Below are 14,898 nucleotides of genomic sequence, written 5' to 3' on the forward strand. Positions count from 1 at the left end.
CCTCTTTGGACTTGGCCAGTTGGGCAGAGGGCACAGCAGGGGCCTGCCACCCCCAGGACATGCATGGGGACCCATCTGCTTGGGATAGCTTGGAGGAAAAGGCCCTCACTTTTTAGGGAAGGGCATTTCTCTGCGAGGCCTAGACCCTTTCATAGCCTTGGCAGGTCAAGGAGATTTTTGTGCACTGGCCCCAGGCAACTGGGAATGTCTGTTTCCTGATTCACATCCATGGAGGAGGAGGATGACATAAGTAAGGACCTGCAAAAGCCCACCTGCAGCCGGATCATCAGGCAGGGGTGCAGCTGGGTTTTCCCAGGGCCACACCCTGTTCGATGAGAAAGGTGCAAGCAGATGGCTGATTGCACACCTGGAGCTGTTTGTGCAGATTGTCTGGAATCTCACAGAACTTGTTCTGAGCAGCTCAGGATGAGACTCCGGGCCATGCCTTGAGAAGTCGGAGGGATCTGAGAGGTGCATCAGAGGAGGGAGGGGACAAAAGCAGCCGCGGAGGAACCCGGGTTGCAGACAGAGTCTCTTCCCGTCTGTTCAGGCAGAAAAGAGAGAGGTCCAGCTGCCTGTTGAGCAAAGTTGTGGGCCCACACCTGCTGTCTAGGGAGATGTCTGAAAGGTCCTCAAAAACTCAGAAGTTGCGCAGTTCCAGCCTGTGTGCTGACTTACGTGTAAACCTGTAGGGGGAGACTTGTCCCACTGTAAGAAGCTCCTCTTCAGATGGCACAGCCTAGAAGTCAGAATGCACCATCCCTGATGTGACTTGGCAGAACTAAAAGCCAAACATTCGTTCATCTGTTCTGCACCTGTTCCCTGACACCGGGAAGCTGGCAAGCGCCACCTGTGTGCTGTGGGAATACAAACCAGATCCCGCTTGGGAGACAGATTCATCTCAGAATGAATGGTGAGGATGCAGACTGGGAAGGAAAAAGTGCCTTAGGGACAGGCATCAGATCTGGGGGCAGCAGGGGCTGGGAGAGGGAGAGGGAGAGGCTACCAAGCGGTGTGTGCAAGTGGCGTGAAAAGGCGATGGCGGAGTTTGTATGACCCAGCATTCACCGACATTCGGAACTGGAAACCTTTCAAGAATGAAGTTGACGGAATATAAGTTATACCTCAATGAACTTGACTTTCCCACCTAAGAAATGTACGGGTGAGGGTGGACATTTGCTGCAGGGATTAGGATGCTGTTTGGGATACCACGTCCCATATCAGAGAGCCCAGGTTCACGCCCTGCCTCTGCTTCCAACTCCAGCTTCCTGCTAATGTGCACCCTGGGAGGCAAGTAATAGATTAAGTACTTCCCACATGGGAGAGCCAGGCTGAGTGCTGGGCTCCTGACTCTGGCCTGGCCCTGCTCTAGCTGCTGCGGGCATTTGGAGAGTGAACTAGCAGACAGAAACTCTCTCTCTCTCTCTCTCTCTCTCTCTGCCTTTCAAATAAATTAAAATAAATAATTTGAAGGTGGCTATTTTAAAAAACTAACCATACAGATAAACCATATAGGCATGTCCTATGTCATGTTGTACAGATATTAAAACAAAACTCCTCGTGCAAATACACTGGAAACTGATAGAAATCTCTACTGGAGACAGATTAATTTTACCCTTGAGGAGAAGGAAAGGGGGATAAGACCAACTATCCTGTAGCTTGCACAGGGCTGTGGAGGCCACCTGCTGGTGATGCCTCAGGTCAGGAGGGAAGAGCTAGCAAACTGCATTGCTCGTTGCCTGTTGGAGCATGCTTTATCATGCCGAGAAGGTATCCATCCCCCTTCCATTCCCTTTCTTCTTAAATACAGCTTTGTTAGGACAGAATTCACATACCGTAGAATTCGCATTTTCAAGTGTACAAATCAGCGATTTTAGTGTACTCACAGAATTGAGCATCGTCACCGATGTTTAATTTCAGAGCATTTTCATCACCCTGAAAGGAAAACCCACTCCCGTTAGTAGTTGCTCAGCATTCTCCCCTCCCCCTGTGCTAGGCAACCACCAGTCTCTTTTCTGGCCCATTTCGTGTCAATGGAATCGCATCATCATACGTGGTCTTTTGTCTCTGGCTCCTTTCACTGAGCTTAGTTGCACAGTTCATCCATGTGTGAATCAATACTTCATTCATTTTTGTGGCTGAGTAATATTCCGTTGCAAGGGTAGGCAGTGTTTTATGTATCCATTCATTGGTTGATGGGTATTGGGGTTGTTTTTGCCTTTTCATTGATGTAAATCATGCTGATGTTAATGTGGCATACAAGTTCTGACACGGATATGGTCTCATTTGTCTTGAATGAGGTTGCTGGGTATGGTGAGCTTCTGAGGAACTCCCACACTGCTTTTCCAGGTGGCCACATCATTGTACAATCTCACCAGCCTCAGTGAGCACCGAGGAAGCCACCACCTTGCCTTTTCCCGTAGGCTCAGATAATGGGAATGAGTGCAGCAGCTACCTCACTCACATCGTTTGTTTTTACGTGAAGGTTTTGTGATGTCTTTCCCTGTATCAGATCTACTTTAAGATGATTTCTTATGGTTGCAAGAGTAGATGTTGGGTTAGTGTTGAGAGCTTGGAGGTGAGAGCCTTTCTTTTAACTAAAGGGGTGCTTCTCTGAGAACAGCAAGTGATGGGGTCCCTTTGAGTAGAAACTGGGAGGGCTTGGATTCCTTCTTCCTTGGAAAGAACTCTTCACATGCCCAAGTGCGGCCCATGAGGCCCCTTGCTGTTCCCTGATAAGAGATGGGACTCAGTTCCTGGTATCTGTGGAAGGGTTGAGGGGGGATCAAAACCAGGGTTACAGCTCCCCCTACTCCCTGGATGCTCCTTTCCAAATTTTTCCAGCATTCCTTAAAAGGGAGTTGCTCCCCAGGGTCCTTCCAAGGAAATCTTGGACCAAGATTTCCAAAACCAAGTTCAACCATTCAGGAATGTCAAGCATGTTCCTTTGGCCAGGGTTGCATTTCTCATTAATGTTCTTCAAGAATAGCCAAGAAGGAATTCTAGAATGTAGCATTTCCCTAGGTCCATTCCCCCTCCATCCTACAAATCTGTTCTGCTCGCAGGATTCCAGGTCTTGACACACAGCATCAACATAGCCAAGGTTCCTGAACCATAGTCCTGATGTCTGTATTGATTCTTGTTTTCCTTAAGCTCAGCATCCCCTCTAGACAGAAATATGACTATGCCTTGCTGCGGTCCTTATTTGACCAATATTGACTGAACACTTTTTGTATTGTGTCTGGCTTTGAATATCAACATTCTAGTTGCAAGGACAGGACCTACCCCTAGGAAAAGTTATGTTGCGACCTGCAAGGTGCCACCAATGACTAAATAAGCATGTAGCACAGGGAGGCCATATTCCTGCAGGCTTGGAAGGCACATCTCTGTGGGCCGAGGAGCTCAGGCAAGCAGGAGGATTCCTTGTGCTCACAGGCAGCCCTGCCAGTGGCAGATCTTCTCCATCGGGTAACCAAAGAGCCCCAGAAAAGTTACAACTGGAAGACACAGAAGCAGTCGTTGGCTCTCATTTTCTCAGGAAGCTGAGACCCAAACAGCCCCCATGAGAAGCCATAAGCCACATTCATTCAGTAGTGACTGAATGGCAGACACAGGTTTGGATGTACTTCGTCAACAGAGCAAGGAGGTGAGACTAAGGATCAGAGAGCACCCATGATGCAGCATCCCAGGGGCCAGGGCGAGGACCGGGAGGTGGCAGGGCCCGCTGAGAAGTGGACACCGCTCGTCCTGGACCACAGCAGGATGAAGGTAGTCAGCCACAGGCTGGGTCGGCACTAATTACCTCTGCTGCTTGAGTAAACAGGGAGGGAGGACTGAGCGCCGCCCACGGTGCGCACTCATGTCATATCTGAAGATACAGACATCCAGGAAGACAGCTGTGGAGCGACCGTCCAGTGGCTGGCTGCTCCAGGGACGGTGACACAGCCTGCATTTTTGGGAGGTGGAAATCCTGCAGGCGATCTTAGCACCGTAGAGGCGGGAGGCAGGAGGAGTCTCCCTACCCAGCATGCTTTTTTTTTCTTGACTTCTCCTCGAGTTATTAATATTTTTTGAACCCTCCCTTTAATAAAGCCAGAGTCGAGGCACTCCCACAGTCCACACAGGCCAGCCTTAGGGTGAATAAGACCGTGGGGTTTTGAACCCCAGAGGAAGCTAAGCAGGAAAGGAGCAAAGGTTCGGTGAGCAGGTGTAAAAATAGCTTCCTGAAAACGGAAGCCAATACTTGAAGAAATGAGGAGGGAACATGGGGGAAAAGTCACGGATGTCAACGAAGTAAACAGGAACTGGCTTCCGAGTCCGAGAGAGGCAGTTTGTGGACTCCGGGCTTTGCACGGACATCGGTGGGAGGGAATCTAGCCCTCGTCATTTCTGGAGCCTCCACCGATGGTGCTGAAGGTAGCCCCTTTTCATCTCTTCCCTGCTCGTGCTGCTGTACGCGTGCTCTCCACACAGCTGGACATTACTGTCTGTTTTCATCTCTGTCTTCAGATTTCCAGCAAGCGGGCAGAGACCCCAAGGGAGGCGGCTGCTGGCTGCTGGGGCAATGGATGCCCGGTAGCCCGAGGCGGGTCTTCATTATCTTCCCTCGGCCTGAGCCTGTCTGCCTGGAACAAGCTGCCCCCAGAGGCAGAGTTGTAAAATAATAATATGTAGGGTGAAATGAGATCATAAGACAGGAGAGCTCTGCTCTGAAGTTCAAAAAGGCTTCAGCCTCCGAATGCACGTTATTTATTAATGGACGCATTTGATACTGTCTTTGCCAGGCTCCTAGGCATCATATTTGCATGTACTCATTTAAATAGACAGTCATCAGCTTGATTTAGGGTTTAAAGACTAACACGGACGTTTAATTACTGAGAAATACTGAGACATACACGGATGTCCCCAGGAGTCTGTGCCGCCTCTGTCTTCTTTGCTGCCTTCCAAAGGGAGTTAAACGCTGGTGTGGCGGCAGACTGCCTCCCAACCCTACAGTGAGAGACAAAGGACACCGTGTCGGGGTGGGGATGGCAGCTGCTGTTCCCTCTCCAGCCCAGGAAGCGTCACAGTGGATAGAACAGGAACTCCCAGCAGAGCACTCGGAACCCAGACATCACAAACTGCTTAGCAAAGTGCAGCTCATTGGAGGGAGGTGAGTGTTGGGCAGCATTGTGAAGTGGGCACTGGAGGGATTTCTGTAGTATTTCCCGGGTGATCCCATCACCCTATAGCACAAGTATCCAAATCAGGAATCCCTTCCATGCCTGGCATCGCTTTGTCAAGTTGAGAGAAGACTCTCACGCGTACAGCCTATGTGGGTCCCCTCTGCACCTTGCCTGGGAACTGTGCATTGTATTGAATGCACCACGCAGGCATTCAATAAATACTTTGCAAAATGAAGGAGTAATTTAAACACTTGAATCTCTACAGGACCCAGTTGAGTACGACAAAACTCCGATCTCCCCACCACATCAAAAGGAACCTCAAAAACATTCACAGAAAATGAATGAAAGGATGAGTTTAGGTTTGGGTAGTTGGCCTAGCAGTGGAGACTCTGGCTTCCCACATTGAAATGCCTGGCTCCAGCTCCTGACGCCAGCTTCCTGCTTGTGCGGATCCTGGGAGGCAGAAGGTGGCTGAGCCCCTTCCGGCCATCTGGGAGGCCAGGACTGAGTTTTGGCTCCAGGTTTCAGCCCAGCCTAATCCTGGCAGTTGTAGGCATTTGAGGAGTGAACCAACAAACGGGACTCTCTCTCTCTCTCTCTCCCTCCCTCCCTCTTAAATACATAAATGAATAAAAATTTTTAAAATAAAAGATAAATTTATTTTGGGATGTGAACAATTTGAAATCCATGCATAGGTTTTTCATAATATGCAGTTCCCCTGAAGTTCTTGCAGACGCCTTATCACTTGCCAAAGGTGCCTCTGGCATTTTCTGGCTCACATCTATAAAATCCACAGCTGCGGGGTGGTGGGGAAGAAGGAACCAGGGCCAGTAGAGGTGCTGGGAGGTGGACTGTGCAGGCCTATTTGAGGCTCCACTGCTCTGTTTCCAGCTCTCCCACCCACAGTCAATTTCCACACCTAGCACAGACACCATGCCCTGCATGAAGGAGGGATTTCACCCTATCCTGCCTCTTACCCAGCCAAAAATTAGGCAGGTGACCCTTCTCTCAGCTCACTCAAGACACAGGTATCAGAAGCCAGCTGTGTGCGTTCCCCCATAGTGGGAGAGCGGAGATGTAGGGCAGCCCTGAGCTCATGCACATTCTAGTTACTCTTCCTTTGTGCCACAAATGTCTATGGACTGCATGTGCTCAGTACTCTCCTAAGTGCTTCTTAGGAGACAGACAACTTCTCTGCTTGTGTGATGCAAAAACCTAGAGAAGAGACAGACAACTGCTCTGCTTGTGTGATGCGAAAACCTAGAGAAGAGAAGCAAAGAGAAAAAAATTTCTTTGAGAAAATGAATAAACACTACAAATTTAGGCTGGTGCCACGGCTCACCAGGCTAATCCTCTGCCTGCAGCGCTGGCATCCTGGGTTCTAGTCCCAGTTGGGGCACCGGATTCTGTCCCGGTTGCTCCTCTTCCAGTCCAGCTCTCTGCTGTGGTCCGGGAGTGCAGTGGAGGATGGCCCAGGTCCTTGGGCCCCGCACCTGCATGGGAGACCAGGAGGACGCACCTGGCTCCTGACTTCTGATCAGCGTAGTGTGCTGGCCACAACGTGCTGGCCGTAGCAGCCATTTGGGAGGTGAACCAATGGAAAAAGGAAGACCTCTCTCTCTCTCTCTCTCTCACTCTCACTCTTACTCTCACTCTCTCACTGTCTAACTCTGCCTGTCAAAAAAAAATTTTTCAGATAAGTATCAAAACTAAATCAGAAAGCAGTGAAACTATTTTTTAGCAGGTATTTATTTAAGGGAGATAAAGAGAGCTTCCATCCACCAGTTCACTCTTCAAATGCCCATGGTGGCCAGGGCTGGGCTAGGGTCAAAACTGGGAGCTGGGAATGTGATCCATGTCTCCTATACGGGTGACAGAATTCCAGTTACTTGAGCCATCACTGCTGGCTCCTAGGTTCCGCATTATCAGGAAGAGTGAGTCAGGAGCCAAAGGCAGCGATCCGAGCCTCAGCCAGGCATTCTGCTATGCCATGTGGGCATCTTAAGCATCCTCCCCTGAGATCTTCTCATGAGACTTGAGAGTGGAGTTCCCACTAAAGAGAACAGCAAGGTCAAGACTCCTGGGGAGGACCTAGCATGGCTTGGTAGTCACAGGCACTGAGGGTGAGAGAGGAGGCAAAGTCAGAGAGGGCCATGCCCCATGCTGCTCGAAGTGTGGTCCACAGATCAGCTCCATCGACATCACCCCCAGGTTTACTAAAAATGACCCTCAATCTCCATTCCCCTCCTTTTCTAGCCACAAATTATCAGATTTCAGGGGCATGTACAACCGCCTCCAGTACAGACCACTCCCCAAGGTCTCTCTAGGATAACCATGGCCGTGTCATGTAAAGGAAGTGACATGCCCCTGAAGGTACGTCCTTAGCTCCTCCCTGCTCTCTGGATGCGAATACAATCTTGGCGGCCCATTGAGACCATGCCCTTCACTGCCTTGCTTGAGAGCTGACATGGGGTTGAGTCTAAGAAAACATGAACCCTCCCCCCCAAGGTCACATGGACTCTGACCTCAAGCAGAGCTGTTTGATTGCCTTGTTGGAGCTAAAGCCGGAGCTCTCTCCACATCCCCCCCCCCCCAGCTATTTCTGGATTGAACAGCAATAGACCAATACGATCCACAGAGAAGCACATAGACTTTAGCAGGTGACTTGGGAGAGTGTCAGTGCAGTGCTGGAGGAGCCTGGATGAGTCCTGGGAAGAGGCAGCCGTTACCCTCGTACAGGTTGTGTTGAAGAGGACATTGTGTCCTTTCTGTCTAGGACAGCATAATATTCTGTGTGGCTCCCAGTTGCTATGAAGCTAGAAGCAGATGAGCTATGTGGATGAGTAAGAAACAAGGAAGAATTGGATTTTAATAGAAACTACAGTAGCAACTAGTTTCACACAAAAATGGAAAGCCAATCTGTACCCTAAAGACAAAGGAACCGGGTGAGCCCATGGAAGTTATGCTTTGATGAATTTCTGTCTCAACTGTTTGTCAAGAATTATCTCATACTGCAGACTCTCTGCACTTTCAATCAGCCTAATACAGGATTTTTATTGAGTGCTGTAGAATAAATATGATGCAGATCAATGAATAAATCATATGACTTTGCAGGAAGGATGAATGTTAGTGGGACTTACATCACTAATATAATCACAATCACTCCCTCCAGGATTAAACTTATCCCTTCTGCAAAAACCCACCAAATTGCAAAAAAAAAAAAAAAAAAAAAGGCAATGTAATGATGTCTCCTGAAATCAAAGCGTTGCTTAATATTCACGTGGGTTCTGCAGGTCTCACTAGCAAGCTAAAGCATGGCTTTAATTCCAGACCCGTTGTCATGGTAGCCAGCTGTCGCCCTGTACTCAGCGATTGCCAGGCTCAAAATTGAGGGCGAGCTCTGTGTTGTAATATCTAGAAAGGACACGCGGGGGCAGCAGTGAGCCGGGAAGCCGCACACACCCGGTGACGTCTTCCTGCCGGAAAGTTTGAATCTGGACACCGGGCTAAGGGATGGCTCTGTTGAAAAGCCTCAAAACCTTTGACATCAAAGATTAGGGCGAGTCTCTTTCCCAGGCTTGGTGCCTTGCTTCCTAAATCCCCTGCTTTATCTTTTTCTTTTGCTGAATTTCTTTTTTTGTAATCCGAAGAGGAATTGGACCAATTCACCGACCTGTCCGAGTGGAGGTCCACGCTCCGAGGGCTGTCTGTGGGCAACTCCCTGGGCATCGGTGGGCGCTGTGGCAGGCGGGCTTCTGATGCGGGGCGGGGGTGGGGGGTGCAGTGGCGGCTGTCCTGCGGGGCCCACCTGCAGCAGGGCGAATGGGGAAGCTCGGAGCCCCCACTGGATTCCACAGCCGCCAGCCCTCGCGGGTACTACAGTTTGTGTAATTTCTTTCTTTCTCTGTAAGAGACGTGTTTACTGCAGGGCTTGCATCCAACCGCACGCTGCGAAGCTGGGCTTCTTTTCGCATTTCTGCTATTTGAACGTCAGCCTGGGTGAAGCCAGGGCCCTGAGACAGGCGGCCTGCGGGGTGCAGGCATGGGGGGCAAGGCGGTTTTGCTTCCTACTCTTGGTGCTGTTGACTGTGCCCAGGACGTGAGTTACTGGGTGCTGTAGAAAAGAAAGCTCCGCCCAGGAGGTGCGTGGTCATTGTGGGGCACCCAGCCAGAGCCCAGCAGGGCAGGTGGGCTTGGCTTCCGTTTCCCAAAATGCTCTCAACCCCCTGCTTCTGTTGTCATCCCCTTCGCGGAAGAGTGTGAGATGGCGCTGGTGTCCCTGGGTGCCCTTGTCCTGAGCCTCAGGCTGCCGGCTTCCTTCCCATGGCCACACACGACTTCTCCCCTCGGTGAATTCAGGCTTCTATCAGGCCTAAGAGCTGGCCAGGAGAGACGCCGCACAGGCTGGAGGGCTCAGAGAAATCGCGAGAACTCTAAGATAAGCACACGCTTCCCAAACACTCATGGGGAGTAATAAGGCGGCTTCTTATTACTGCTTTTGTCCTGGGAGCTCCTGCTTGCTCTTTCCACTGAGCCCCTGTAGTGGTCTGCGTGTTTGTGTCCTCCCCAAACTTGTACACTGAAATCCTAACCCCAAGGCGAGCTCTTAGGAGGCAGGAGCCTTGGGCTGATTAGCTGTCTCCTGAGTGGGGTCAGCGCCCCCTCAAAGACCAGCCTGACGGGAAGCCTGTTTGCCCTCCAAGAGAGGGCATCAGCTCCGAGACACGCGGCTCTCAGCAGACACCCTGCCTACCCACACCTTCATCGTGAGTGCCCCAGCCTCTACGACTGTGAGAAGTGCATTTCCGCGGGCTGTAACCACCAGGCTGTGGTGTTTTGTTACAGCAGCCCAGGGGAGTGACAGAGAAGCACTTGCTGAACACCTGTCGGTGCTTGGCCCTAGGCAGCTCCTAGGTTACAAAGGAGGGAGCCACAGTCCCCGCCCAGAGGACCGCATGTCCTGGTGCAGGACCCAGTGAGAGAAGAGCCAGTGGCGGGGGCGGGGGGGGGGGGCGCTGTGTGATCAGCCCAGCCCAGCCCAGCCCACAGAAGGTTCTCAGCGAGAGGGGAAACTTGGATCTTAAAAGACTCACGTGCCCTTCCTGTCTGTTCCCCAGGAAGAAACAAAAAAGGATCCCTGCCTACCCCCACCCCCACCCCCACCCCCACCCTGCAGCTTTTCTGCACATCATGGCTCAGCCCTGAACATCTCCTGCTGCGGAATTCTGGTACTGGAGGGAAGTGCCCTTGCTGCTCCCATTTTATTTGCAAGCTGAGACCCCTGAAGCCCAGAGAGGCTGAGTCACCAAGGCCGAGGGGCAGGGAGTGGGAGTGAGTGAGTCGGGGAGCCAGGATCTGAACAGAAGCCCTCTGTCTCTCAACCCTCCCCACCACTTCTAACCCCTAGACCATCCATCCTACCATTTGGCAATGCAAGCAGGGGAGGGTGGCCAGGCACAGGTGCAGGAGCAGCACTGGAAAGCGAGCAGAAAGCCCCATTGTACACAGTGGCCGGGAGTTTTGTACTGCAGACAGCAATAGGGTTGGCAACAAAGGCATGTCCTGATGAGATTTGGGTTCTAGACAGATCTGTGCCTTTAAAAGAGGCAGGATTGCTGGGGCCGGGCTAGGAGCGCAGTGAGGCCGCTGTCACAGAGAAACAAGTGGGGAAAGCAGGCGGTGGAGAGAAGCTGGAGTGGGCACATGGACAGGTCCTTTGTCTGAGCTGGGCCCATGGCTGGGGTGACAGGTGGGGAGGCTGTTCCCAGGTGCACCAGGAATCCTAGAAGGACAGCAGGCTTCCAAGGAAGGCAGGGGAGAAGTCAATTCAGGTGCCTGTGGGATTTCAGGAGGTGCTAAGAGCTAATTAGGCCAGGGAAGGAGGAGTGGATAAAGGGAGACCCGTGCCAGAGGTGAGGATGAGGCAGGTGTTCTCCACCTGCTGGGAGCGCATGGTGTCTGCACACGTGTATGGGAAAAGCACTGTGTCTTTAAAAAAAAAAAAAAAAAAAGATTGATTTTTATTTGTTTGAAAGAGTTACAGAGAAAGGTAGAGACATACACAGAGAAAGGTCTTCCATCCGCCGGTGCACTCCCCCAAATGGCCACAACATCCAGAGCTGAGCTGATCTGAAGTCAGCAGCCAGCTTCTTCCAGGTCTTCCATGTGGGTGCAGGGCCCAAGGAGTTGGGCCAACTTCTACTGCTTTCTCAGGCCATAGCAGAGAGTTGGATCGGAAGTGGAGCAGCCAGGACTTGAACCAGCACCTATATGGGATGCCTGCGCCTCAGGCCAGGGCTTTAACCCACTCTGCCACAGTGCTGGTTCCAAAAAAAGCACTTTATCTTTACTCCTCTGTCCTCCCTCTGAGGCTTACATATTTTTCACTTAATACTGAAAAAAAATTGCTGTGGTAGCACTAGCAATACCTATGAGTCTGTTACCAGCAGAAGTAACTGATGCGTCACATTTTATTTTGGCATCACACTTAAGCTGCTGCAGGTGTCTCCCAGTATCCCTTGTGTTTCTCGCTACTTCAGAGTGATGGCAATTAGACCTGACACTGGATCTGAGTACTGATTTTATTCCACCTTCATGTCTTTTTGCATATATTAACACATCAACACTTTTATAGTTTTGAAACCTGTATTATAGAACTATGGTTTCCTTTGTAATCCTTTGTATTTACTGTATACATTTGTATTAGTCTGCTTCTCATGCTTATAATGAGATACCCAAGGCAGGCGGCTTTATAAAGAAAAGATGTTTGTCTTGGCTGACGGTGCAGCAGGCACAATGTTGAGGGTCACCTGTGGTGCTAGCCGAGACCTGGGGTGGCCTGCAGCATCACGTGACAAGGGACAGGCGCACATGTGTCTATATGAGGCGACTTCAAAAAGTTCATGGAAAAATAAAAGATAAGTTTATCTGGTACTAAATTTTTTGAAATTATGCATTCAAGGAAGCTTCAAAAACTCATGAAAGATGTGTATTGTGGGACAGGCATAGTGGTGCAGGGAGTAAAGTTACTGCTTGGGCTAGCCACATCCCATATCAGAGTGCTGCTTTGAGCCTCAGATCCTCTACTTCTGATCCAGATTCTTGCTGTTGCAGCTGGGAAGGCAGCAGAGGGTAGCCCAAGGACTTGGGCTCCTGCCACCCATGTGGGAGACCTGGATGGAGCTCCTGGCTCCTGACTCCAGCCTGGCTCTGCCCTGGCAATTGCAGGCATTCAGGAACTGAATAAGTTGATGGAAGACATTTCTCTCTCTCTCTCTCTCTCTCTCTCTCTCTCTCTCTCTCTCTTTCTCTCTCTTTTCTTAAGATTTATTTATTTATTTGAAAGGCAGAGAGGCAGAGAGAGAGATATATCTTCCATCCACTGGTTTACTCCCCAAATGGCTGCAATGGCCCAGGGTTGGCCAGGCCAAAGCCAGAAGCCAGGAGCTTCTTCTAGGTCTCCCTTGTTGGTGCCGGGGCCCAAGGCCTGGAGCCATCCTCCGCTGCTTTCCCAGGTGCATTAGCAGGGAGCTGGATTGGAAGTGGAGCAGCCAGGATATGTGACGCCGGCACTGCAGGCAGCAGCTTTGCTAGTTATGCCACAGGGCCAGTCCCTCATTCTGCCTTTCTGATGAATTAACTTAAAAATATGTGTTATGAAAACCTATGCATGAATTTCAAACCTTCTAGCACCCAAGTAAACATCATGGAATTCTATTTTCCCTGAACTTTTGCAAGTACCCTGGTTTGTGTCTGTTCCCTCTCTTCTCATGAAGCCACTAGGATTCAGTCAATCATGGGGCCCACCACAATGACCTCACCCAGTCCTGCACACCTCCCAGAGGCCTCGCTCTGAACTCCACAGCGATGAAGTTTCCACTCTCTGGGGTTTCGAGCGATGAAGCCTCGGGGACCCTCTGGCCGTATTTGAACCCCAGCAGCCCTCAAAAGTCTCACTTTAAGAAGCCTTGCTGTCTTCAGCAGGGGGCTGGGCATCCCGCCCAGCAATTGAGACACCGGCTGAGACACGTCCCGCATCCCAGTGCCTGGGTTTGATTCCTGGCTCCAGCTCCTGGCTCCAGCTTCCTGCCACTGCAGCCCCTCGGAGGCAGCTGTGATGGCTCCATGATTGGGTTCCTGCCATCCATCCATGTGGGAGGCCTGGATTGCACTCCTGGCTCTTGACCTCAGCCTCGAGCAGCTCTGGCCGTGGTGGGCACTTGGAGAGTGAATCCATGGACGGGAGCTCTCGATCTCTCTGCCTCTGAAAAAAAAAAAAAAATACCAAGAGTCTTCATTGGCCTGACAAAAATTATAATGATATAAAATTAAACATTTGGATCACCTCCCTTAAAGATGGAATAAATTGCACTTGTTAATGACTTGGGGGCGAGGAGTGAAGGGAAGGAGGAAAACGAGGTGTCCCGCGGGAACACCTGCTGAGTGACAGCATGAACGATGGTGCCACAGCGAACACGGAGGAAGGAGAGGCACAGAGAGAATAAGGGCTGAATCCCAGCTGCCCTGGGCAAGTTGGCCACAGCACTGCAGCGCTCAGGAGCCACCGCGGGCACAGAGAGCTCACCTCGGCCACAGCTACATTAATGAGCCAGGACCTCCAGCAAGAACCTGAGAACCAGGAAGGGCTGGAATGGGGGCACGAGTGTCCCATAGAGTTGGAGAGGGGGTGGCAGAAGACACCACAGTCAGCCGGTGTGGGGAGGGGAAGGAGATGGGAGAAGAACCAGGCAAACGGGCATGGTAGGAGTGGGGGAAAGTGGAGGGAGGGGCTCAGAGAAGGGTGATGTCAACGTTGTCAGGTGCAGTGCAGAGGCCGAGTTTGATGAGGTCACAGGCAAGGCCATGGTCAGCCAAGGGCCACTCTAGGGAACAGTGCACTAAAGCTATGAGAAAACATCCCAGTAAAATGGGTGAATTGATTAAATTGATTGGAAGTGAGAAAGTACAAGCTGAAGAGTATGGGCCACCCTTCCATACAGACAGGGGTGGTGGAGAGATTATTAAGCTGTTGAAAAGAGGTCAGTGGGGAGTGGAGGCCGCAAAATGCAGGCAGGTGTCTGGGGCCATGGCTGTGGAGTGACAGGGAAGCCGGTGGGGAGGCCACGGAGGGGCGGGCACAAGCAGACACCTGTCTGCTTCTCTTTGATGAGAGACCTCAGGTGGAACTGACCAGGATGGTGAGTCCAGACGAGAAGGAACACAGCCAGCAGCCTCCGTTTCAGATTGTTCCAGGCTGGGAGGCAGGGCAGGGCACGGGCTTGGGGGACCCGGCATGTGTGCAGGGGGGGAGGACCAGAGTAAGAAAAAGACCACAGAACTTACCAAACCAAAATTAGGGGCAAGGTGGATATTTATTGAGAATGATGAAAGCAGTCACACAAATGATCCATTTTTAAAAAGCGTACGAATACCACAAGTCTTAAGAAATTCTGACAGCAATGTGGTTTAGACTCATATTAATCAATGGACACATTTCAGTAGTTCTGCCCTTCTTCCTGCATTGTTGGCTATGTACGCTGATCTCCCTAAATGCCCATATGTTGTGATATTTCCTAACGAGGAGAAGGGCAACTCACTCTTCCTTCTAGTGTACTTGCTGGGCATTTGCATTTTCATGCTGATCGCTGGGATGCCTTGAGCTTGCAGTTTTCTACACAGATCTCCCTGTGGCTTGTAGCACTCTCTAAGGTTCTGTCACACAGGCGGTGGAATT

This window comes from Oryctolagus cuniculus, chromosome 12 (genome assembly GCF_964237555.1).
Source record: "Oryctolagus cuniculus chromosome 12, mOryCun1.1, whole genome shotgun sequence".
NCBI classification, from domain to species: Eukaryota; Metazoa; Chordata; class Mammalia; order Lagomorpha; family Leporidae; genus Oryctolagus; species Oryctolagus cuniculus.